At 39.0% G+C, this 25,454-nt stretch overlaps 1 protein-coding gene and 1 long non-coding RNA gene across 6 annotated transcripts in view; one reads left to right on the top strand and one right to left on the bottom strand.

Moving 5' to 3' along the window:
* Positions 1-25,454, top strand: part of LOC143345579 (uncharacterized) — a 191,851-nt gene that overhangs the window by 44,123 nt on the left and 122,274 nt on the right. Inside the window, exon 6 of the long non-coding RNA XR_013080282.1 lies at positions 19,913-20,127. This is a non-coding gene — a long non-coding RNA (uncharacterized LOC143345579). The remainder of the gene's footprint in view (positions 1-19,912; positions 20,128-25,454) is intronic.
* Positions 1-25,454, bottom strand: part of Task6 (TWIK-related acid-sensitive K[+] channel 6) — a 175,254-nt gene that overhangs the window by 41,253 nt on the left and 108,547 nt on the right. The window lies entirely within an intron of this gene.

Raw genomic sequence — 25,454 nt, forward strand, 5'->3', positions numbered from 1 at the left:
CGTACGCGTATCCGGTGCTCCGGTTCCCGTCGCGGCGCTCCAGGATCCCGCAGCGAATAACAGGACGAAGGATGACGAGGTATCGAGGGGCCGAGGAGGAGAACGAGGAGGATAGGTGGGCGGTAGGTGCCGGGGTTTACGAGGCCGTGGCCCATTTTCACGCAGTGACGTCAACCCGTATCCCCGGATACGTCACTGGATCCGGTAAATGTGTTAAGTTTTACCCACCATGGGGGACCACCGAACACGATCGGCTCGTTTCGATACGTTCGATCGTCTATAAACGAACCAGGGAACGGGAAACGTGCGTCTCCGTTCGTTGGGTCCAGAGTCGGGCAAATTTTATTCCCGTATAACGAATGAAAATTTTCGATTCGTTCCGTAAACTAACTTCCGTGGACGTAAATTCGAAATTGACAGTTTTTTTTTTTTAGTTCCTTTATTTAAAATATAAAATCACGTTTTTGTGTTTCTCGAGCGCAGATTGGACGTTTATTGCGGTGCGTGAAAAATTCAAAATTTGATTTCGTGGCACACGTAGTTACGAATCAAGTGGCAAGGCGGTTAACCCGAAATCGTGGACGAAAGCCAATTTACGAATGATTTTTTAAATTTTATTCGTTATTCGGAAATAGAATTTGCCCGACTTCGGTCGCGCACGGTGAGACGAGATCTCCGAAACGTGGCAGAGCCTGATTCCGACGCTAGTTATCGTCGCGTATTTTTTATTAAAATTTTCATTTCATGCGAAAGTACGATATCTGTCAACTACTAGTACAAGTATCTATATTTCATTGGAGCTAGATGGAGTTATTAACCTTTAAAATTGACGCTGCAGGCTGTTCTGCATAAGAGTCAAAGTATTTGTAAATACCACGGGCATCGTAATCAAATCATTTAAGCAAAAACATTTATATTAACTGACTTGTAATAAGACTGTTTAACATTCGTAAAGATGTGCATCGCGCACGGTGAAATTCATTGCTATTGTCCAAAAAATAAAGAAAGAAGTTCTACTTTCGCGAACGATTATCTGACTTAGAATTAGTTCCGGCGGTAAACTCGTAGATATAAACTTTCGTAAATATCGAGTTGATTTCGGTACAAACGACAGAGATGATGTTTACTTTATAGTGGGTGTGTAAAATTTCAAGTCAATCGGCCCATCTGTTCACGAGATATTGCGTCGGCGATCTTGAAAAATGTTGTTTCGAGCGAAAGAGCTTTAAAAGTTTAACGTACAGTCGAGCACATAGAATGAATTCAGTTCAAAGTCCTATAACATTCCCGGATCCTTCGAAATTTATCGTAATACTTTACAATTATGTTTTTAAGACTTGGATGTTTTCAAGGCCCCTTAAACGCGTAACTTGGGAATCGATACGATTAGTAAAACACGCTCGGAAAGTTCGCCAGAACAGTTTTGCAATACTCCGTGTGACGCATATGTTTTCTTGGTCGAGTGGAGGGAGGGATCGAATGAAACGCGTCAATTCGCTAGGAACCAATAGGAGCATAGTTTTTCAAGCGCTAGTCGAGGGGTCGTGGCATCAACTCTCGAAAGGCAGAAATGTTTGTCATGTATGTGACGGATGCAGTCTTATTTATGGTTCTATTTATTTCTCTCCCTCTTGGTATTTTGAAACAAGTTGCCGTACCGTATATCGATTTTTCTAGAAATTTATTCCGTTGTATTATTCATAATGGACGCACGCTATCGATCAAAAGTTTGGAACCGTTTCCAAATGTCTACACAAATTCTACCCATGTCAATTGGACGATGTTCCTAACAAGTATTTTTACTCGATTATCTTTCTAACTTTACACACTTAATATTCTACAAAATGTGAACATGGCCAATCGTTTTGATCGCGCATTTTGATAAAATTTTTGGTGAAATATCGTCGACTGACATTTATGAACAGAGTTTATGGAAATAATACCATGTCAAAGCCACGCGGTTTGCATTTGGTACGAATCAAACAGGTTCAATTTGAAATTCCTTCCTTATGGATTTCACATCATGACAATGCATTCGCCCTTTCAGCCATTTTGATAAAAGAATTTTCATATTGAAAATCGTTCACAACGTCGGAGCATTGCTCGTGTTCGTTTGATTTATCGCTTCGTAACTTTTTTTTCTTATATTTCTACAAATTAAAAATATTCATTCGATGTAGTCGGGAGGCAAAACAGTAACAGCAAAACATTTTTGTCCCAAAGCTTCAGTTTCGTACAGCTATTCGCGATAACTCTAAACCACCCATGGTCCTAGGAACACGCTCTTTCATTGATGAAGTAAATTTGACGAGTTTGAACGAGGCAAATTTGATAAGGCCACGGCCTAAGCCCGAGTCTCAAAGTTTAGCTATCGTTTCGAGGAAATTTTACGATGATGAACTGTCACGCCAATCCTCCCGGCATAAAATACAAAACTGTACGCTATCGACGAAAAAGACCGGCTCAAGTTTGATATACTAGTACATCATCGACGAAAATGGGTTTGACTTTTGGCGTACCAGTATGTCATCTGTTGCGAATGGATTAAGCTGCGGATGGGTTGAATTTAGCTTGGCCATTTTCGGCTAATCCCGTCGGATTTAGTCTGACCGTAAAAGGGTTGATGCGCGCGAACCGAGCAAAAGTAACGGTAACGCGATATTTCGCCACTCGCGGTGGCTCGATTTTCAATCGACATTTAATATCAGGCAGCATCGCCGTCGCATTAACTATTGAACGGTCTAATCGTCAATTTAACTAGGGGATTCTATGCCTAGGTTAGATTATCGTTTCCATGTAAATGCGATCAGTTTGCATCTGTCGGTTGTCTCTGATCACATATAGAATATTCAGTAGGAGCACACTCCGGGCACAATAGTCCGCTCGCGGGAATTTCCCGGAATCAAACGCAGGTGCAATATTCTGCAAGAGCCCCAGAAATTTCCGGCTGATGGGTTATCCGAACGTGTTAACGCCGCGCGCCGTTGTCAGGAAATTATTTCATGCATCTGCTTTCATCGGAGTCGCATAGTCTAACGAACAGATAAACTGCCCCGTGTTCACGTGGTTTGTCAGGAACTAACTCGTTGTTAGTTCGCTGGTCCACGGAGACCTGTTCGATCCTAGACCCCCGTTTGGTCGTTCGTGGAACATCTGTGTCGCCGAGTACCTGTCTCAACTTAGTCTGAAGTTATACTCGTGAAGAAGGAAAAGAGAAACGGTAGGAAATGGTCAAAGTTTTCGTAGTTTCGGTACTCAAAATTTTAATAACGCGCTGTTCTGTGGGTCTTGAGTAATTATGAAAATAACAATTATTCTTTGCGTTCGATGGAGGGGAAGTTACCTTAACGACGGACGTGAACGTTTCTTTGAAGGAACTGTGAGAATTAATTTGTTACTTTGAAAGTAAAATGTTATTTAATCTGAGAGACGAAAAAAATTCTATATTTGATGTATTTCGTGTAACGTTTGTGTTGTATGTTAATTTAATTTTCAGTCATTTTTACTATGAATAATGAAATTACATACACGATAGCATATGAATTAATCATCGATTGATAGAACATTTCGTATTCGTAATCCTGATTTCTCTTTTTTCTCTGTACTTTTAGTTCTTAACCAGCATCGTCCAATATTTGATCGAAAGTAGAGGCTTTATATTTCTAGGTGAAACGTGAACCACCAATCTCACTAATAGTATACGAATGATGCTTTACGGTCATCCATCCAATAACAGACCAAACTTTTTTTAAAAAATTGCTGCATTTTCCTTGCATTTTTAGCAGTTATTTATCGAAAACCATATAAATAAACAAAGTAACAGAATAACAGTTTCAGATAAACGAGCCTTTCTATATTTATTCATACATATTTTATTTTTTTATTACGTGTGTTAAATTAATTACTTTTAATTATATACTGTTTCGAATTATAATCAGTTTATCGGTCTTGTTGAATGAATGTACTTACATCAGTCGTGTAAAATGACGAATCGGAAAAGGTAACGTGAGAATCACTTCGTACACGACGTAGCAATGGTTAATTATTTTTAGCTCTATGGGTATTTTAAAACAAGCTAATGATGTGGCACTCTATTCGCTGGGAAACGCATTAACGAGATAATTATGTCGAAACATACACCGAAGTAAATTTTACGCGCAAACGATAAAGCGTTATCTGTTTGCAATGCAACGGAACAGCGACGGGAGTCCTGAAATTGGAATTGAAAAACGAACGGTAAAGCTGCAACGATCGTCCAGATTTTGTGACACTGGTCGTAAAAAAAAATTTCGATTTGCATACGATCCACGTTCTGGGATTTAAGAAAAAAGACCAAAACGTAGGAATCTTCCCGTTGCATCACTGTACTGTTTTCACATAGGCGCGAGGCCATAAAAACAAAGGCTCGCGTCTATATGAGACAGCGGACTGGTACAATCGAATAATGGAAATGACGCGTAAAATCAACAGCTCGATCGATCGTGTGGACGATCATGCTCCACGACACACATATGCGTGTCCGAAGTCCCTTGAAACCGAACAGGTGCAATTTCATGTACACACCGGAGATACATGGCCGAACGATTTAAACCTCGAGTTTGCACGCCGCGGAACATCTGTCAACGCGTTACTGGCACAACAGAGACCCGCGGAACAACAAACAACGATCGGGTTTTTGATTTCAAATCGAATCTTTCCGAGCACTCGTTCCATCCAGCCGACCGAGCTTAGTAAATGTCTAGCGTCCGCCTATTGTCTTGCACGGACAATTACAGTCGATGACGGCATTCGCCCCGAATGTACAGGGTGAATCATGTAATGCGCACGAATCACCAGGTCTGTTCATCATAAAAGTTTATCATACGAAAATACGATTAATCTTGTTGCTCTTGATCTCGACAAATGATGTGAGTGACGTAAAATAGAAGCTGAAGGTACGCTTGATGTATTCAACACGAGGATTGTCAGATCAAACCCCTTAAATTGTCCGTGAAAACATGAATCTTCAGTTTTCACTGTTTAAAACAGTTTAACAACGCGTATTAAAAATAGTTAAATTTTACATGCGTACAGTTCCGAAACTATTAGCGTTTTCTCCATAATTGATCCACTGTTAGAAGCGGCAAAGCTTCCTCTTTAAAATGGTTTTTGGTTTTTGTCGATCCGACTTTCCGTTTCGGATATATCGTAATTTATGTAAATACGTAATTTTTCTAATTCGTCTATCTCTGTCTCCGTCTTACGTGTCGGACCCCTCCTTTCTCTCGCACGTGAGTCGTGGCCGAGTGACCGAGTGACCCAGTTACGTAATGTTTACTATTTACTACGATCACGTACGGTCATTCACCTCGCGCGGGCGCGCAACAATGAAACGTAAACAAACTTCGAACCCTTGTATCTCCGGAACTAGCCACCGCATCGACTTGAAACTAAAATCGTCATATCTCCGGAACTAATTACGTTATCGACTTGTACAAACGCTCATTTTAAAGGGCATTTCATCCCCTATCCGATGACTATATCAACTATTATTATTTATGCTTTCTTCTACGTTTATTTCGCAATTTACTTTGACACTATGCGATCAACAAAGTTCCAGCAATTCCTATCGTTTATACAACTAAAGATACCTCGCGGATAAACTTCAAAACACAACATTCTATACGTATAATGCAAACATTAGGGGCACATAGCCTCCTAAAAAAGAAAAAGAGAGTGTGTCAGTAGGTTTAGTGTTAACATCTAATCTTGAGAATTAATTTCTTTGGCTCCTTACTGAAAATCCATGTCACCTATATAAAAGTGATGTGGCAGTCAATGCGTTAAACGAAAGTTTTATCGGCTATTCGTTTTATAAATTCAAAAAAATTTCAGCAAGCGTTAAATTTCACACGTTCGCGTGCTTCTTGAATTTAAGACCTCCGTTTCCGAAGAATTTCACTTTTCACTTACCTTTTCGTGCACACACTCCCACGGAACATAATAAAATATTCATTTCAAGCGTGCGCTCGAGCCCTATTTAGACGATTCAGAATTTTCAGAAAATTCCGCGTATCAGGGCGTCACGTATCCTGCAGGGAGCTCTGATAGACTTACGGAGACCGTCAAAGAGAATGTATTCATTTTCCCGTTTCGACGTCGTCGTTTCTCATGCCCATTTTTCGTCGTGTCGACTTAAGGAGACAGCTTCGAGCGGGCTGAAGCGAAAAATCACGTATTCGTTGTGCTCGCTTTTACGTGGCGGCCACTGCTCGCGTCGCGCGTGGACGCGAGCGGAATTGCAATCGCGGAGGAAACTTTTTCGTCCGGCAAAATTTGTTTTTATCGCTCACGCACTACCTGGCACTCCCACTAACTCTATCGCTGCAGTAGCTACCAACCACGGTGCGTATAAAAATTCTCGTAAAAAGTGGCGGGCTTATCGTCTTTGGTCGATATCCCGTTGGAATCGATGCGGTCCGCGCAGCTGTCGCTGATAAAATTATCGCTGTTAGTGGTTCGATTGGTTCGCGAAAAATCCGCTGTACTGATTACAACGATACCGTGCTTAAATTCACCGATTAGCTTGCACGAGATAAAAAAAGGCTAATTCGATTCGCGGTACGACTGCGGCTTGTTCGAGAATTTCAATCGTTTTCTTTCTTATGACTACACTGTGTGTTTTAGACTATTGGTGACAAACTTTGGAGTTATATGTATTGTTTGTAGTGCAATTATCATGGTTATCGTCAAAGTTCTGGTCTACAAAATCTACCGATACAGATTTTATTATAAATAAATAGGAGTACAGATTTGTTTTCTCAAACCTCATCCGTTTACTGGGGAGTATACTGGTGCAATCATAGTCTAATTGCACTGGTATTGTTCCGTTACAACAGCTAATTTAGTTTACCAACACAATTGAACCGTCTTCTGCGCGCCTATAGTTGGGCCGAGTAACTTTAACCCTTTGTCACAGTGTAGGAGTTTGCAAGGCCGTAAAATATGGTATTCATTTAGAACAGTGTTTCCTACGTAGGCGGTAGCACCCCTCTGGGGGGTGATAGTCTTTCAATGGCACGTGAAAGTAACAACAAACTTTAGGGGAGGCGTTAACTTTGTAGGTCGATCGCAATTGCTGAAGCGCTTAAATTTAATTTTATCAAATACGCAAGTTGTTAATTTTTAAACACTGTTGTCCCCAGTGATAATATATTTTAAAACAGATTTTTTGAAAAAGTAATCAGCAACATTTTTGACACGACGCTCAATATTATTATCCTCCGTCTCGGGTTTGCTAGTTATACTCATCAATCAGGATTATCTAAGAAACCCTGCCTTAGATGTGACGTTATTAATCGTTTTGACAGTCTCCAATTACTCGATAGTTTATTACCACATAATTAGTTTGAGCAGATTGTTCAAACGCCTAATAGTGTCACGTCTAAGGCAGGATTTGCTAGATAATCCTTACTGATGAGTCCAACTAGCAGATTCAAGACGGAGCGCAGTAATATTGCTCTCAGTGCCAAATATATCACACGTTCTGACCAATTCGCGAACCGATTATGGGAGCATGCGAATTTCTGAACTGTCTTTCGCGCGTAAAAGTGGAACTCGAATTTTCTGGCTAGGGCACAACAGACACAACGAAAAAACTTTTCGCATCGTCGTAATTGCTGTTAGTTCGCAGAGTGTGATACGATTTTAACAGTCGGTGCCACGAAATCCCCGATGGGAAGAAATATGGAACGAATGGGATTTATGACGTGGAAGTATTTGCCAAACACTTGTCTTACGAACACTGGAACCACGTTCAATCCGTCGACAATTTATCTTCGGATCATTTGCCACTGCAGCCAAAACAGCAATTTCTATCTGTTCTTCAGTCGCACTTTTAAATCGCTTTCTTTTGAGCACTGCCAGTGTCACGAAACCAGTCGACCAAAATTTTTTCAAGAAGGATGATTCTTCTTAGGATATTTTTCCGATATTTCAGATACCCTACAAATTAGAATTTTCTCCATTCTTCCTCTCATGTCATCTCCAACGATCGTCAAACCGATCTGAACGCAATGAGTTCTATTCACTCAGGCAATAAAATTTTGTCCAACTCTGCATAGGCGATACTGTAATTAACCAAACGTCACACGATACAGAAAAGGAATGAAAAATAATAGAAACGTTAAGGGGATCGCAGAATTTAATGGCCGCGTGTTTGACGTTCCCGCAATAGAGGATGCAGCTTTGGAGTATTTCTGATAGACGATATATGGCTCCTATCGCGACAAGGTTTGGCCCTCGCTGGTATAGAGTTTACAACAAAGGACCCGTTAGAATGCCTTGTGCAACTGTAGTCTCATTTGGTTGGTACGAGGATGGTACAAGAGAATTTCGAACGCGATAAAATTTAACGCGATCTGGTAACAATCGATAAGAAAACTCCGCTCGGCCAGGGAACGCCGCGGAAACGAATAATCTGTTACTCGCTTTTCTTGATGATCGTCGAAGGTTTTTGCGCAGAAATTACGCCTCCCCCGGGACAGGATGATACGCGAAATCGTAAAATACGAGCCGTTCGTTCCGTGAATCGTTCGACAAAGAGAAAAATTGCAGGCGCCACCGGCTCAAATAAAATTTTATCATAGGCACGTCGGATTTACGACGCGTTGGGCGGAGTGCATTTTCTCTGTTCCTTGCTTCGCGAGCATATTTTTTTCGTCCAATTCGAGTTTGGCAGGTCGACAACGATGGCGTGTAATTTTAGAAACGGTGTACGGTTTATTTTTAATTACATTCTGTATCGCGTACGGCCGATTACTATTGTCTGCGCGAACGAATATGGAACGAAGCATAATCACGTTTATGAACGACGCAAGAATTGTTGGGCGTAGAGGACTCTCTGATAAAAATCTTTAATTTGTTTAACGTTTGCAGTACTTTGCGCGAATATAAGAGAAAAGAGGATCGCATAATAAAATACTCGTGCTACGTGTCTCTCAATTACACTCTGTAGATACAGTATTTTTAAATGTATCGGCAAATGGGATTCCATCACGTTTAAGTATACTTAAGTACTCGCAGCAAACTCAACTCGAGTACATTTAGCTGTATCTCTGAAAAAGTTGCCGTTTGTTCGCCTTATCAGATCCCCCGTGCACGCGACCTGTTATCAGCATCGTTTTAAGCTTTAATAAAAGTAGTGCTTACGGGGAACTGTATCGCTTATGAACAGTCCTGTTACAGATTGCGGTAGATTCATTTAGATAATAGATCGCGAAGTTTATAAACTTCTGTGCAGTAATTTCTCTCTCGTACAACAACTGTTATTACGCAATTTTACGAAGATAAATTACAGGATTAAATAACAATACATTATTGGTTTACTCAAATCATCGAGACACAGAGAATTGAAATTTGTATAATCTAGGAGTTATCATAAATGGAAGGATCAATTTTCGATATTTTATATCGGAACTCATTCTTCGACATGGCTGTCATTTGCCTCTGCACGTGGATCGATTCGTACGATATAAATTATGAGCAACGCGCTCGAACATGCGTCTATATATTGTACGTTCATTTCTGATGAAGCTTCGTAAGAACTGGGCCAAAGGGTCAGCTAGAAAGTTTTTGCCAAATCGTAGACGTTAATTTCCTTTTAATAAATTCGTACTGCCATTTAGAAAAAGCTCACTACTGGGATGATTGGTAGATTCACCAAGAAATTTGTTGTACAAATAGTATAGTATTTTTTAGTATTTTCTCGATACCTATTCTGCTATCAAACGATATGTTAAAAGCATTTGATTCGCTCGCGAATGCGTTAATACAAGCTTTGATGTCAGCTCAGACATTCCCAATTAAATCTTCATGCCCTGACTAATTCATGCGTAGCTACGTTCGACGAGCAATTAGATCCAACCAATGCGAATCCGATCCTCGCGTTGGAAACTTTATCATCGTGCAGCTATGAAATAGAATATTCAGACCAATACGCCTGCGAGCCAACCGCGTCGCGTTCCTTTGCTTCGCTGTTTCAACGCACGAAACAAAGATCGCTGCTGCTTTTCCGCTCGCACATGGTTGAAAGGAGGACGTATTACAGGAGAAAGTGTGTCTTACTGAAAACATTTTGTAAACGCGGTTCCTTCCGCGTCTGCTAGTAGCAATTTAAATAAGACACCTGAAAGAAGATCGACGGAGTGTGTACACTCCTTTTGGTACATCAGAGCCCTACATAAAGTTTGAATCTCTTCAGGGGCACTTGCTCTTACGTGCACGTTCGGTTCATAAATTATTTTGAATGCCGTAACACGGACGTAAGTATTTAAATTCTGTACGGGGTTTTAATCTCTGCAACTTTCAATTCGTATTTTCGTAATTAATTTCCTTGGTGATAAATCGCGATAACGTAGTTGCAAGATCTATAGTTCATCCTTGTACAAGAAAGTGTCGAACAAAGTATCGAAGCATGTGTCGGAAATTCTGTAAAATTCTTGGCACGGTAAATTCTACACCAACGGAAGTTAGGGCTGCGTTCCGATGGTTCGATTATCCGGGAACGACATCGCGGATTAAAAATGCGAAGGAACGCTGGGAAGATGGGACTCGATGGTGTGATAACATAACCGCATTGCGGCATACAACCACCATGCTTGAAGCTCGCAACGTTGCCTGAAGCGGCCGTACAAATTCCTCCTGATTCCCCCGCTCTTTCGACACACCACCCGTTCAACCACCTTCACACTGACGCATCTGTTGGTTGTGCAGTCATTGTGCACAGTATTCGGGTCCAGAGTTGCTAAAGCGAGATCGAAACTTCGAAGAAACTCGCGGATAAGCGTGATAGGTACATACACTTGACAATAATATTTTTAAACAATTCGAGAGAGTCGGGAACAAAAGATAGCAGGTATTGGAAACAGTTACAATATCATTGTCACAGTTTTAATTCAGAATAGAAATAAATTCTCACGTTTCAATCGCTTGCAAGAACAGAAAGAACTCATTCAGAATAGTATTACCAAATAACTCGGTTGCATTCCTTTGTAGCTCCTTGCATCATAGAATATAAGACATAATTAATGAGAACTACGCTACATTGTGCGAACTAAATTGCATCAACTAATCAGGTACATTAATGCGACAATACTGCATAATAATACACTGCAAATTAGTAAGAAATCTGCTTTCCATGGGAAGAGAAAGAATCACACGATTAGTCTCGCGACGAGCATGTTTTCAAATAATTTCTTTAAGAAAATGTTTCTAAATTCTTCAAATGGAACCTTTCACGTTTTTCTAATGCGTTTTCCAATTGCACGCTCGCCGCCGAGTAACTGTTCAATTATGAATTAAAACAAAAAAGAGACCTTCCCTGAAATTTGACCGACGAGAACGATATTTCATGTGCAACAACCCGATAATTTCGCGTATTGAATAACCACGGACAGTTGTGTACCGTGCATTGTTAAATTTACCGACGTTGCACCGAAATCTCCGCGCATCGACATCACTTTGCAACCATGTTTCACGGACGAACGGAGGCTCGTTCGCGCGAACTCTTTCAGGATTTGTATGGGTATTCGTTGTTTTCCGCGGAATCCTCAGTTTGCAGTTGTTCCGTACAAGCGTAACACGACCTATGAGCATGCCCGTTAATTGCTTGAAGCTGCGGTAAGCTTTCCTCTCCAGCCCGTATGCTCATTAAACGCTCTGGCGATTCTGTGAGCGTAAACGAGGCGACAAGCCACGTGATAAACACCTACGAATCGTCATGAATCGGTGCCACGTGGGCTGCAGTCAACGACGATTACAGTATCATTGATACGGAAAAGGCATGTATTCGTCGAGACCGAGAGTTGGCACTGCGTCGCGATTTTCAATGCGATTGCCTCGAGAGTTGTCATTAGGCAACTGTCAGGATTATTGGGGATTACATTTTCGACCGACGTTTCTTTTATAATTGCTCCGGGGAACGTAGCATTTAATTTTAATCAACATTCATCGAACATCATTTACCAAAAGTATTAAAATTAATTCAATTTTACGTTTTATTATACTCTCTTATAAAAATTTAAAACGTTCGAGTGGCGTTTTGTAATAAATTTCGAAGCTTCGTTAAAAAGTTATAGAAATATTTCCGGTCACACAGTATATTTTCGGTAAAGAATTTTTTTCTCGAAAATACGTAGAGATTTCGGGGGTATGTGTATCCACCAAAAATGATTGTAATTAACCCCCGCAACCAAAAATAATTTTTTTCAGAACGATTTAAACATTTGAAATTTCAGGGAAAAGTATCGTGTATGGTCAGACATTAGATATTCGGTAAAGAATTTTTTTCTCGAAACTGTGTAGGAATTCGGGGGTATCAGTATTCACCAAAAATGATTGTAATTGACCCCTGCAACAGAAAATAATTTTTTCAGAACGATTTGAAATTTTTTAATTTAATTTTTTAATAATTTTTTAACGAAGCCTCAATCAATTATTTTGGCCTCTAGAATCTCCCATTAAAATTTTTCCCAGGGGTGACCGAGTACCCTGTATAAAACTTTGAAATGCCAAAAATTTCTAAAATTTTATAACATTATGTAGTAATTATTTAAAAGTAAAAAGATTCAAATTCTAAAAGCATTGTTCCAAGACGTATTTATTATTTAAATAATTCTTTACTAGTCCCGATGGCCTTCTAAATTTTTATGTACTTGCTCCAACAAATGCAGTTAATAAAATAAGCAGTTAAATCTCCGATTCAAAGACACGTCCCTTGTTGGATTCGGTAAGTTCGTTGAATGTATTTTTTACACTTTTTTTGTCCGTCGCTTTTCTTTGAGATAATTGTTCGGACTTTTAAATGGTTCGTAATCTACAGCGGAGAGGTCCACTGAATAGGCGGATTTATGTTTCAAGTCGGCATTGAAACATTGTTTCCAAGTTTCAACAAAAGAAAAACACGAATCGTCAGCTTATCAAATTTCCAGAGTCTTACTACTGCCGTCCCACCCACGAAGAGTTTATTTTATTACTTCTTCGAGTTTAGCTTAGTTTCTTCGAGGGTTCTCCAGTCTGTACGAACAAATAATTTTCAAAGTTCTTGAAGCCTCGATAATAACTATTTCTTTGACCAAATGTCAACAAGTGTATTCGTGGTTAAAATTGGCAAAAGTATAACTTTGAAGACCGAAAAGGCTTTGTACACTCGTACGTTAATTTATCAAAAAATTTCTAATTAAGAGATCAATTATAACGCAGAATTGTTTTATTTCAATTTTATTCGATAAATTTATTAAATTTTAATATAGTTTTAAAACATACGCATCGAAGAGTTGATTTGTACCCATGTGTATTATGAATTATCATTTATTGATTTACGCGTCCAAACTTCACGTATATAATATAATAGCTTACAGATTTTCATCATTTCGAGCTATCGTTAAACAAATTTAAAATTTATCTTAATTGAAATTCACATTGTCATTGAAAATTGCGAGCAATTGTGTACATTTACAGGCATCATAATATTATTTAGATAATTTTTATTACGTAAATTTTCTAATTTCAATCTTCTTTACTAACGTAGAATTTTTGTTTAATATCAATTTGATGTGGGTTCCGAGAATGTTTGTTAATATAATAGTAATAAACTGACCTGATACTTGTATTACAAATAATTTCCACGAATTCTGGAAATGCATCGTTCCGTAGATGAATACGCAACAGAGTGTGTTAAAGTCTACCAATCAGTAAGTATAATTAGTATTTTGCGAAAACATTTCGTGAATGTACACGACATGATTGACCGTGACCAAATATTATAAAATGTTAACGCAAATAGCGAACGATCGATTATTCTGTCACTCGTATGGAAAACAGAAGGTTGTTTGAATATTCTATCAAAATCGAAGCCGAATGGTTGGGGAATAGCAAACACGATCGGATTTAATTACTTTACCGTTTCGTTAGTTTCTAATTAAAGAACACCGGGGCCGTGTGTTACGAGATGCACGCGGAAACGACGAAACACCGCGCGTGATATCTCATTATAATTTTTCTGTGCTGCAAGCGCGCGTAAACATTTCTACCCGCTAATAATTTGAACGCGGAAACTCGTTCAACGAGGCGTAATAATTAAAATCAATGTATTGTTTGTACGATGACTAATTAACCGTCGACCAGTGATTTACTGTTTGTTTTTCCGCGCGAAAGGAACGGGAGACAGAGCGAAGATGAATTATTAAACAGGAACAAAAGTGACGGGTTCCGAACTCTATGAAACACGATTTTCATTTTAATTTTATCGTTACCGGGTATTTGCAAAAAAAAGCGTTCAAAAATCGTATAAAATATCAAAGGTACGGTATAATAATGTAACAGACGTCCCTATCGATTCTTATGCAATTCAGAAATTGATATTCAGAGCGTAACGAGGAAAATTAATATTAATTACTTTAACGCAGGCCCAACAGCTAATTATGGAACGCGCTAACGTGATAAATGGCAGCATCGTGATTTATTACCAACGGGGGTTAATGCAATTGAGAATGTCGCGAAAACGACACGCAATATGCTCCCCAGTTTATATTACTTTCAATTGCAATTTCACATCGAAATTCAACGAGCATCGCGTCGTCGATTCAATCGATATCAATTACATCAGTGCTAATTAGCGCATAATTATGCAAAGTCTGTGAATTATAATTTAGGTGGCTGAAATTGGTAAACAAAAATTTCGTCTTTCAATCCGTGAATCGTTTACATTTAGATTTGAGTGCACTCGATCAAAATTATTACGATGATAATTGCAACAAATATTTGGAGAGCATTGTGAAACCATCGATGAATTCCACTAGATATACCGATATTGTTTTGTATCGCGCAGGAGTACGATTCAACAAATAATACATTAAATATCTTATTAAGGACTACAATAATATTTTTGTTATCTATGTACCCACCTCGTGCTCTTATCAGTGTTTTGCAAACTTTTATTATATACAATGATAATAAAATTCTCTCTTAGGTTCTCGTACCAGTTTATCATTTCAGTCTTGTAATTCTCTGATTCCGTTGAAAAATATGTCCCTTGACTTCTTTTATAAAGGCCACGTTTCCTTTTACAAAAGTCATGCTATTATTTTCGGCGTCTGTACGACGTTGTCGCATCTTTTCCTGAACTTCTACCATCTCGTGCAATATTCGTCCGTCTATTTTAACTTCTCTTTCCACTAGTTTAGTTCTGTTATTCTGGATTGCAATACTGCTTCGTTAAATCAGTGCCCATCTATCTAGTCTCAAACACCACTTAACATATTCTCTCGAGCATAAATAATTCTTAAACACCTTCACAGGGAATCTAGAATCTTCCAAACGTAACATCAATGTTGCAAAATTATTTTCACTAAACTTTCAGATAGATTGGCCTCGATACAATTTCATACTATAACTCCACCGACCTCCGAGCTTCAACTCTGACCACCACGCAATTACCAATTTAACTTTTCGTTCGCTTTTCCGCGAACATAAAATTCCCATCACTCGTGGTACACCTCTCGTACATTGTATGCTTTCCTCCGTCAGCTACCTAAAAGAACGCGATAGTATGGACCCGTGAAAGCACACGGACACTCGGAATATCGCGCAATAAATCACTCGGTGTTTAAGGGACGACAAGCTCGTCTTGGAGATGAATGTTCCGTCGACGATCCCGCGGATCCATTCGGTGGAGGGCACCGTCTGATCTATGATCGTCCGAATCTACTTGCACGCGTCGTTCGAACGATGAAGGGGGCTCCGGTGATTTGCAAGGTGCAAGCGCGAAATCGTGATGGAACGATCGTCGGAAGAGAGACGAACGACAACGTTGTCCCTCGTAATTAAACGGTCTCAAGCCCGCTATCGATCGTCGCTCGCGGAATTAACTCAGCGCGTATGCCCGTGAGGCTCGTAGTCGTCGGGACGCTCGTTTACTGTGTGCGTGCGTTTTTCTCCGCGTAGGTGTGTATCACCTCAATGCGCATCGTCGCCTTCGTTAACGAAATCTTGCTAACGAACAGTTTGCCGCCTAATCTTGTTTGAAAATATCGGCCGAACACGAATAGTTTGATTTGTTTTTTCTCCTCTTCTTTTTTTTTTTGGTTTCTGTCTCCGTCGACCGTGGAATAAATTGACTCCCTTTCGGCGAGCCAGAAAATTGACTGGACCAGGCGCGTCCGTGACTCGATTTCTCGCCGACACGACGCCGGAAATAGCTCTGAAAAATTAACTGATTGCCCTTTGTACCACTTGTTTACGACGGTCAACGGATAATTGTAAATTCGTTAAAGGAGATACCAGAAACGACGCGGTGCAAACAGAGCGATTGTGTGTGGCGAGCGAGTTTCGCGTTCGGGACCCCCGACAAAGCGGAAGCGGAAGTGGCACGTGCTATAAGAGAGCAACGATCGACCGCTTCGTGGCCGAAATCAAACGTTTCTTCTCGTTATCTCCAAAGTCAGCGTTCTAAAGACTGAATCATGATATTGAACCGTGAAAATTAATTGTTTTAATTTAGAGTTTGACCAATGATTAAAAGTGCTGATAGTAGACTTGTTCGTACGAGAGCTCAGAAAATTGCTCGAACGAACACGTAACTCTAACTTTGTGCACGAATTTTAAGTAATGATTGCATTTTGAATGTGCATTTTTTGTGTAGTAGCTTGAATAGTTATTAAGGGACCGAGTTGTTTTCGTTGCACGAATCTTATCTGTTTATTAGGGTAAGATGTATCGGAAAAATAAATTTTATAAGCATCACAGAGAATTTCATGCTCGAAAACCTAGCCGGAAGCATATAGAACGATGTTATATTTAACAGGACTATGGGAACTTCAGGTCCGTTTATATGAAACATAAATCCATGGAACAGGATGCAAAAACATCAGCTCATAAAACATAAATTGCTTCCCGAGGTTTTATCGTTACTGTGTTCTCCATCTATCGAACCGGAACCGTCGATATACACGATCTATAACTCTAAGAGGAACAACCGACGATGATGAGGAGATATCAAATAATTTATTAAATCGTTCCAAACGGAATCACCGTTTTGGACTCTAATTTACGAGCTTAATATACATTTTTCTAACCGAAATAATCTCCATCGAATTTAAAATAAAGCATAAATCTTTATGGAATGGGGACTCGTATAAATTGTAATATAATATGGATATTTGTTAATTAATCTTGTCATCGTGGATCGTCGAATTTGAACGTACTGTGCAACAAACACGAACCATATTCTGCTTTGTAATTAAATCCGATCTCCTGACATATGCATATTGTTCGACAGCAAAGATAATCGCGCTGTAACAGGATGTAATTAATAGTAATGGCAGTAGATATGTTACGCCGCAAGACCAGGTAAATTGGGGAGAAAGCGATAGCCTAAAATTGCTTGCTAACTATCATTGCAAACACGACGCATGCAGCCTGGACCTGCCGAAGCAGGCAATGTCATAAACCGCCACCATTGGACGGCGAACTAGGGGAACAGCCGCAACCAATTCCTGAAAATTACAACCTACGATTACAGGAATCTGCGACTCGTTGTTCGGACAGAGAACATAGTTTATTAACCCTTTGCGGCCCGAATTGTTTTCTATGTTTCATTCCAGACTCTCTGCAGGCTTCCAGCTACATACTTTATCGTACAGCTTGTCATTCTAAAATTTTTTTTATTCAATAACACGCTAAAAATACTAAATATATTTTACGATTTACTTCTTCGTAATGATATTTTACAAAATACTCTCCAACAGGCAGTCCAGTTTTTTTATACATTTCTATTTTTTTCTCCTGACATTTTACAATTTTAAGATACTTCAAAATCATTATGTTTCAATTTTGAATCTATTAGCTTTCGCCTAAAAATTCTTGCCAAAGGATAGAGCAAGAGGAATTAATTAAGTCTCTCAAAATTAATTATAAAATTGTCTAAGCAGACTACGAAATTTCTACATCCGGATATAAAGCCCGGGGCGTTGAAAGAAAGCTGTTACAGTGGCAAAGTGACTCATTTAAATCCACATATACAGTGGCGTGCGAAAGTTCTCGGACAGTTGCTTTACCGGCTTCGCTTTAGAGAGGGAAAACAAAGATGAATTTTAAATAACATAGAATTAAAGCATAATGGGGTAGAGCAGAGCACAATGAGCTACGGAGGTAGAAGTATCCAACAAAAGCATTTATTTCATTTTCAAGGGATATTTCTCTCTCTCTACGGGATGACTAGAAGAATAATTATCCAGAAACATTTGTGTCGCTTAGTGTAAATGAAGTAAATCGCAGGCAAATACTGACGACCGCCATATACTTTGTCCTTAAAGAACAAAAGCGATACATTAATCTGGAACTTTTTAGGAATATTTATTTACACAATTGTTTCAAACTATTGGATAGATTTTCACGGTTAAATGGCGCAGAACAGAGAGCTTTCCAGAGTTTTTCGTCCATGTACCAGTCTGTGTTATTTGGCTCACTTGATGTACATACCACCGAACACATTTCTCACGTGGTACGCGTACTGTACCTTGGACAACTCTGACGCAGAGAATCTATATTATACTGGATTGCAATGTTTGGAAAATATCAAAGGAAGAACCGAAATATGCGATTAATGAAAGCGTGGGAGTGTTTTTCTACGTTATTGTTTGACGAAATTCATTTCTAGCATAGTCAAACGTTTACAGCATGCAATAAACTAAAAAAGAATGTGTGCTTGTGTGAACTCGCAAATAGGAGAACAAATAATAATAATCTGTAATAAAATTATTGTAAACAAGTTACGTTGAAACTCGCAAACAATTTAGTGTATAGATAAATCGATACAAAATCCACCAAGCGACGGTTGCGAAAATGTGACTAGCCACAAATTGCGGGAAACCCCCATTAAAGTAGAATTATCTCTTTAAACTATTACGTCTATTTAGGACGACCAAAATATATAGTTCCAATATCGATGGTGCAACCATTAAGGGGGTGATTCGATACGAGAAAAATTGTTTTCTTTATTTTTGATTCGTTGTTTCCTGCGGGAACACCTACACAGAGAAAAAGGAAAACAATCGTACTCCAGGATGAAGCAATATTTAGTAAAAACTATTTTTACCAACTGGAACAACCGCGAATAAAAGCTCGTTACACACGAATGCATTTTTCTGTTGTCGTTTATCGAGAAAGAGGTCATACATTTCAGAAGCGAACGTAATAAAACGGCCGAAGTTTACTCAGGAATAATTTAAAAAATCTATTCGATTCTAATATCAAGCAATGAATAATTTGAAACGACGAAAATAGAATTAAAATCGAACGAAATAAGGAAACATGAATAGGGGAAAGTTGGAGATGCTTTTAAACTCTCTTTTGTTGCTCCAACCATAAAACATGGAGGTGGATTCTATAACGAACAATGAACGCGTAGGGGATTTTAATAATCGCTAATGAAAAGAAACGGTTGCAAAATGTGATGGAATTTTTTTAAATAGAATTTCTTTGTTTCTATTCGAGGAAAATGGGATTTTTCAATTTCCTTTTGTTTTTTTTATCCCCGCGAAGCCGACTAACTTGACAATAGATTTCTAAAACAGTTCGTACAAATATCGTGAAATGACAGGTGAGCGTAGACATTGTATGGAAATGATTCGCAATGGAAATTAGGCGCGTCGTAGTTCCGGAAACAACATCGTCGCACGAACGTGGTATTGTTACTTCCTCAAACAAAACTATATCTGTCAGTGTGGTACACAAGTGAAAGAGCATTCAAGCGTGTGTTCCACGAATGTGGAAACAACCAGAACAGTAACGAATCTTGCAAACTCACAGATTTCGCGTCTAGCAACAAAAAATACGCATTGCGGTTTCGTAACTATTCAAATTGCACCGTTTTCAGGACCTGGTGTTTCCGATGGAGGCTTTTATGCCTCGAGAAAAGGCACAACGTGGTAGATTTTGCACGTTTGAAGTCAATCAAAGAAAAGTGTGTCGAATCAAGTAAAGTGGCTCAAACTGCTGGTAGGAAGCATCAACGGCTCAAAATCAATTCCACGAACGAGAGGAAGGACTATGGACCAGGATATTTATGGACTAGGAATCGCTGATTAGGCCGTGAGTACAATTTATGTATTACTAAACTGTAGTTAAACATTGTAATATCGTAATCGATGAACTTCTATCGAAGCGTGATTATTGCCAGTTGACAACTTTCGACGCATCGATCACTCGAATTAGTAACGATCGATAGCGTCCTACATTGTTTGCAAATTTAATTAATCTTTACCACACAGATTGACCATATCGAATCCTCCAATTTTAATTATAAAATTTTCATCTACCATCCAAAATTTAAACGTTTTTACATACGCTTAGAGCTGCGTTTAATTTTAACCCTTTCATCGAAATTTCAACGTTGCGAAGATTCAGCGTTTACTTTCGCCTCAGCGTTGAACCAACATCTCCTATAATTAAATTCGAATCACCGGCAAGCAAACACAACATACGATCCATCCGTACTAGTTTTCCATAGTTTTCAATGAACCAGTAAAACAAAGTTTCGTCGTTACTTTCACCGAGCGTCGCAACTCAATTTCAACGCTGTTCAACTACGTTAATTCGCGGCGTGGATAGTTTATTCGTGTCATCACACGTTACGCCACAGTGTCGGACGAATATACGACTCGTCGCCAAAACGACGCGTTCAACGCATACAATGCACCTGCAGAACCATGGAGATGATACTGGTCTTGTGCAAGCATCCCTAAATTATGTATTTGCACGTCGAAGTTTGCAATGCACGCGCACGTGGACGTATGCACATGTCGAGCGTGTGCACGTGTCGTGCGCTGAAATGGCGTTTTCCTTACAACGAAGGACGAAACAGAAATTTCGTTAAACATTTCTCCCAATTAGTTCCCCCGATCTTTATCCGGGCTCCATCAGATTTCCATTTAGATTTTCAATACAGAATAAAGCACATAATACATTCACCTATATTATTATTGTGCATATAAAACGTCAGATTTTACGAAGAAAATTCATTACAAGTTTATCCTATGTTTGAACAATGCTTATCTATGTTTATCAAGACTTTCTCGCTTGTTTTAACGAGTACTGCTTATAGTTTGACATTTTGTGAAATATATAGTGCAGAAGCACAGATGCGTGGATTAAAAAATAAAATTTGCCTCGCCCCGGTTGTTTCCGAAAGGCCACGGCGTATCGCGCATCAAAACATGTCACCGAGCTCCGCGACGATGTGTATACGGCACAGCTCCCTGTGTACCAATTACCTACTAATTATGCGCGTGCACCAACGCGTGATCCTGATTAACCGCATCGCGTAGACTTAGGCAGAGCAGAATTGGAAACGCTTCCAAAAGTGGTTACAGCGTACACCGGCAGCCTGCGGTAAGGTATATCAGTAATCTAATACGGGACAATCCGACGTTAAATTCAATTTATATCGACAAACTCGCCGAACGTGAGATAAGGTACATCGGAAAGCGAGCGACGTTTATTATGTTTATCTCATTCCTCGTTCGTCGTGTCAGTTGCTGGAACAATCGATTATCTTAAAATATAGATCCGCGAATCGTGAAATTAAATCAGATCGAACGAGTCCATACGAAGATTTTTCCAGAATCGCATCGTTTCCATTCGAGGAACTTGTCAAACGATCATAAACCAACAAGTTAATTCTTAATTCGATTAAGTCGTATAGTCTGTAAAGCATCAAAACCTAATTACACATTTTTAGAATTTGTGTTTGTTTGTTTGATCGTCCACTTTCGGGGTTAACTCAAAACCTACCGAATCGATTTTGATTAAACCATTACTATTCTGTTTTGTTTTCGCCAAGGAACAGGATATTTATCGTTGCGCCTCTAATTAACTGGTATAAGCGTTAAACAATTACAAATACCATTTAATTGTCTCTGTTTGCTACCGTGTGACACGAAATACAAAACATAAATCAGCTATATCAGCATCTCTCAAGCTTTTTAGAAAAATTTTATGAATGTTATAATGTAAAAATTTTAAAAAGCTGATCAACTGGAATCGTTAGATATGATATAAATAAATGAATGTACGTTTCTATTAAGATCAGATGAATTTCGATTTGTAATAAATAGTTTAACGTTATTTTGTATTATTTAAATTTAACTATGGAAAAATATATGACTCTGTAAAAAATGACAAAAATCACCAAAGTAGGTTTATTATATATTTTTTAAAACTCTCAAATAACTCTGAATGAAATAATCAGAATTTTTTCTGTTCTGAATTGGTCGCTATGAAAACAGAACCGTTTCGTAATTGAAGTTCAGCGGCAGCTGGTAATCGCTATGAATCACTTATACACTCTGGAAGTATAATCAATGTACTTGTTGCACGGTTGGATAGGAGGTGGGATGTTTTTTGGTTGATGGTCGAGGAACGGGGGTATGATTGATCGGTGCAAGCATGCACAGTAGTTTTTTAAAAAGATCCCTTCCTTTGGTAAAGTACGCCCGGAATATGTATGTATCTTTCAGACGATTCTACGTGTTGCTCTCGAATATTGTTTCTAGCGGTTTTACGAGGCAATATTGATTTTGTGGCGTTCGACGACGGCGTAAAGTGAATTTTATGACGCGGCGCGTGCACTCGAACAAAATAAACTCTTTAAATGGCGCGCGTTCCGTGTTTCCGTTTGAATAAAATTTTATGCAAAACGCGCTACGTAAATAAACCAATGTGTTTCCTTTTCGGAATATAACGCGTGCCACTTTCGCGACATTCGAGCACGCGTTTCCGACTCGACCGGTTTGTTGTTGCGTAAAAATTTCGCTCGGTTCGTTCTAATTCACGCGTAGATGTACCTTGACGCGCGCTTAGGTAATGGAAGGCAATCTCGTAGCGCGGTTCCGCGATAAATTGTACATTAGGCACGAAAATGATGGTATTAAACTCGCTCGTACGAAACGAACACTCAAATTTATACCTGGCAATCCTCTGGCTCATTTATTCCCATTGATCGCTGGAGCCTCGCTGCAGATATTCAAGTTTCTCGATCATTTTAACGGCATAACTAACCGTTTTCGAAGTATATTCGCCGACCCCTCTTAAACGTATGTTTTACGACAGTTTCAGCCTCACCGTAAAAAGTGTCTCTTAAATTGCAGGTAATCCGATCGATGTCAAGATTTTAACTTTATTTTGTTGTAAGAATCACTTACAGGCTTGTAATAAAGCAAAATTATGCTTTTTCGATAGAGTATAAATTCTAAAATAATTTAAAAGCGACGCAAATTGAAGCCATAAATACAGGATCAACGACATAAATAAATCGCCTTAATTATTTTTTGCGGTTTACGACTCAAGATATTTTTAGTTAGCGTATACAGAGTTTCTGCTTAAATTTTGCAAAAATATACAAGGATTGGACTATCGATCGATGGGAATGTGTAATGCGAATAGATGAAAGGAAAATGAATCGAATATCGCCGGAAATGGAAAGGTGAAAGTCTCAAGACACCTGCAAAACATGCATTAAAATATGATGAATGTTCTGTCATGATATGGAGTGTATGTCATCTCGTGGGACAGAAGCAATTTATCCTATTAATGGTGTTGTGCATCAGCATATGTATAAATACAGTCTAGAATACCGTTCCACAAAGGGGGTAGAAAATTCCTGTTTCGAAGAAGATGTAATTTTTTAATAAAACCGTTGCATTTTCAGACATTCCAGAGTCTAGATTAGCAAGCACAAAGCCCCGACTTAAATTTCATTGAAAATTTATGGCCTTCACCGAGATCCATCGATATTCTTTGGAACATCTTGCAAGAATGGCATAAAATCTGCCCCGATTATTGTGAAAGATTAATAGGGAGCATTATTCGGCGAATAAATGTAATATTGAAAGCAAAATTTCTCTGGACAAAGTATTGAAGCGTGTTTATATGCCCGGTGCAAAATCTAGTACGATATCCGTGACGTAGAAATTAGAAGTGGAAGCAAAACGTTAAGTGATTTTAGAAAACAGTAGATGAAATCTTTTACGTCTAAAACTGCCATGAACATTGTAAAGAAACTAATTTCCTCGGTCGAACATCCAGATAAACACTCATGTACTTCGATACATGTATTCGAGAGAATACAACCCAATTTGGAATCTACAAGAATACCAGGGAAACCCCATCCGAGTTTTTAATCCGTTAAGAAAAAATGGCTGTGTTGTTCGTACTTGGTTTTCAAACGGTGAAAATTTTCACGTTTGTGTTTCTCCCGACATAAAACAGTTATATCGTTATATACACTTTACGACGCAGAAGAAAATAACACCAAGACCAACATGCCAAAAATTATAATGCATTATATAACAAGAAAGTCGACACTGCGGAGGCGGTGAGCGCTGGTTATTCTATTTCTCGCGTAACAAAAGGATGGCTATGCGTTGCAGTCTGATAAACATCGCTGGAGTAAATACCCAGGTGTTATACTCGTTTATCAACTTTAACGATATCCCGAAATGAAGAATTTTTCTTTTATCTGAACGAAACTCTAGTCAAAGTACATTTAACAGGAGCAACGATTAAAATATTATTCTATTCGTTAAGATAATAATCTCATGGAGTAATTATTGGCCTCGAAGAATCACCATATGCTTGTCAAAAAATTGCATTTTATTAATGTCATTTACAAACGTTCGTTAAAAACACTCATTTTGTAATTTATTAGGACCTTTTGCCACCAAATCGGACTATTGATTCAGAAGTTTATTTTCAACTGCAACGAATGCAACCCCCTTAGACTCAAAACAAAATGGTGAATTTAAATTGGTAAATTATGAATCATCCCTCGATGTAACACTGTCAAATTACCACTCTTCGAAGAAGCTTCGAAATTTACGAAGAAGCGAAAACCACCCCTCGACACTACTCGTCTCAACCACAAAAATGTTACGCAGACGATATTAAAAAGCTCGTGAAAGGATGGTAGAAAGTAATAGACTTCTCGTCAAAATCAGTTAATTATTTTTACCATGCCAGGAATGCGTTTCGTAGCTTACGAAGAAGCGAAAACTACCCTCCGACAGTGCTCGTCGAAACCACAAAAATGTTATGCAGACGATATTAAAAAGCTCGTGAGAGGGTGGGAGGAAGTAATAGAGACTTCTCGTCGAAATTAGTTAATTATTTTTATCACGCTAAGAGAGCGTTTCGTAATTTACCCTTCGTCAGTCCTCGTCAAAACTATAAAAATGTTACACAGACGATATCAAAACGCTCGTGAAAGGGTGGGAGGGTGTAATAGAGACTTGGCGGTCCTCGTCGAAATCGGTTAATTATTTTTATCACGCTAGGAAAGCATTCTGGCACAACGCTCGGCGCCTCGGTGGATCCTCCGGAGCATCGGAGTCGGAGCAGCCCCCGGTCGCAGCCTCTCGCGT

Source organism: Colletes latitarsis, chromosome 9 (assembly GCF_051014445.1).
Source record: "Colletes latitarsis isolate SP2378_abdomen chromosome 9, iyColLati1, whole genome shotgun sequence".
Taxonomy (NCBI): domain Eukaryota; kingdom Metazoa; phylum Arthropoda; class Insecta; order Hymenoptera; family Colletidae; genus Colletes; species Colletes latitarsis.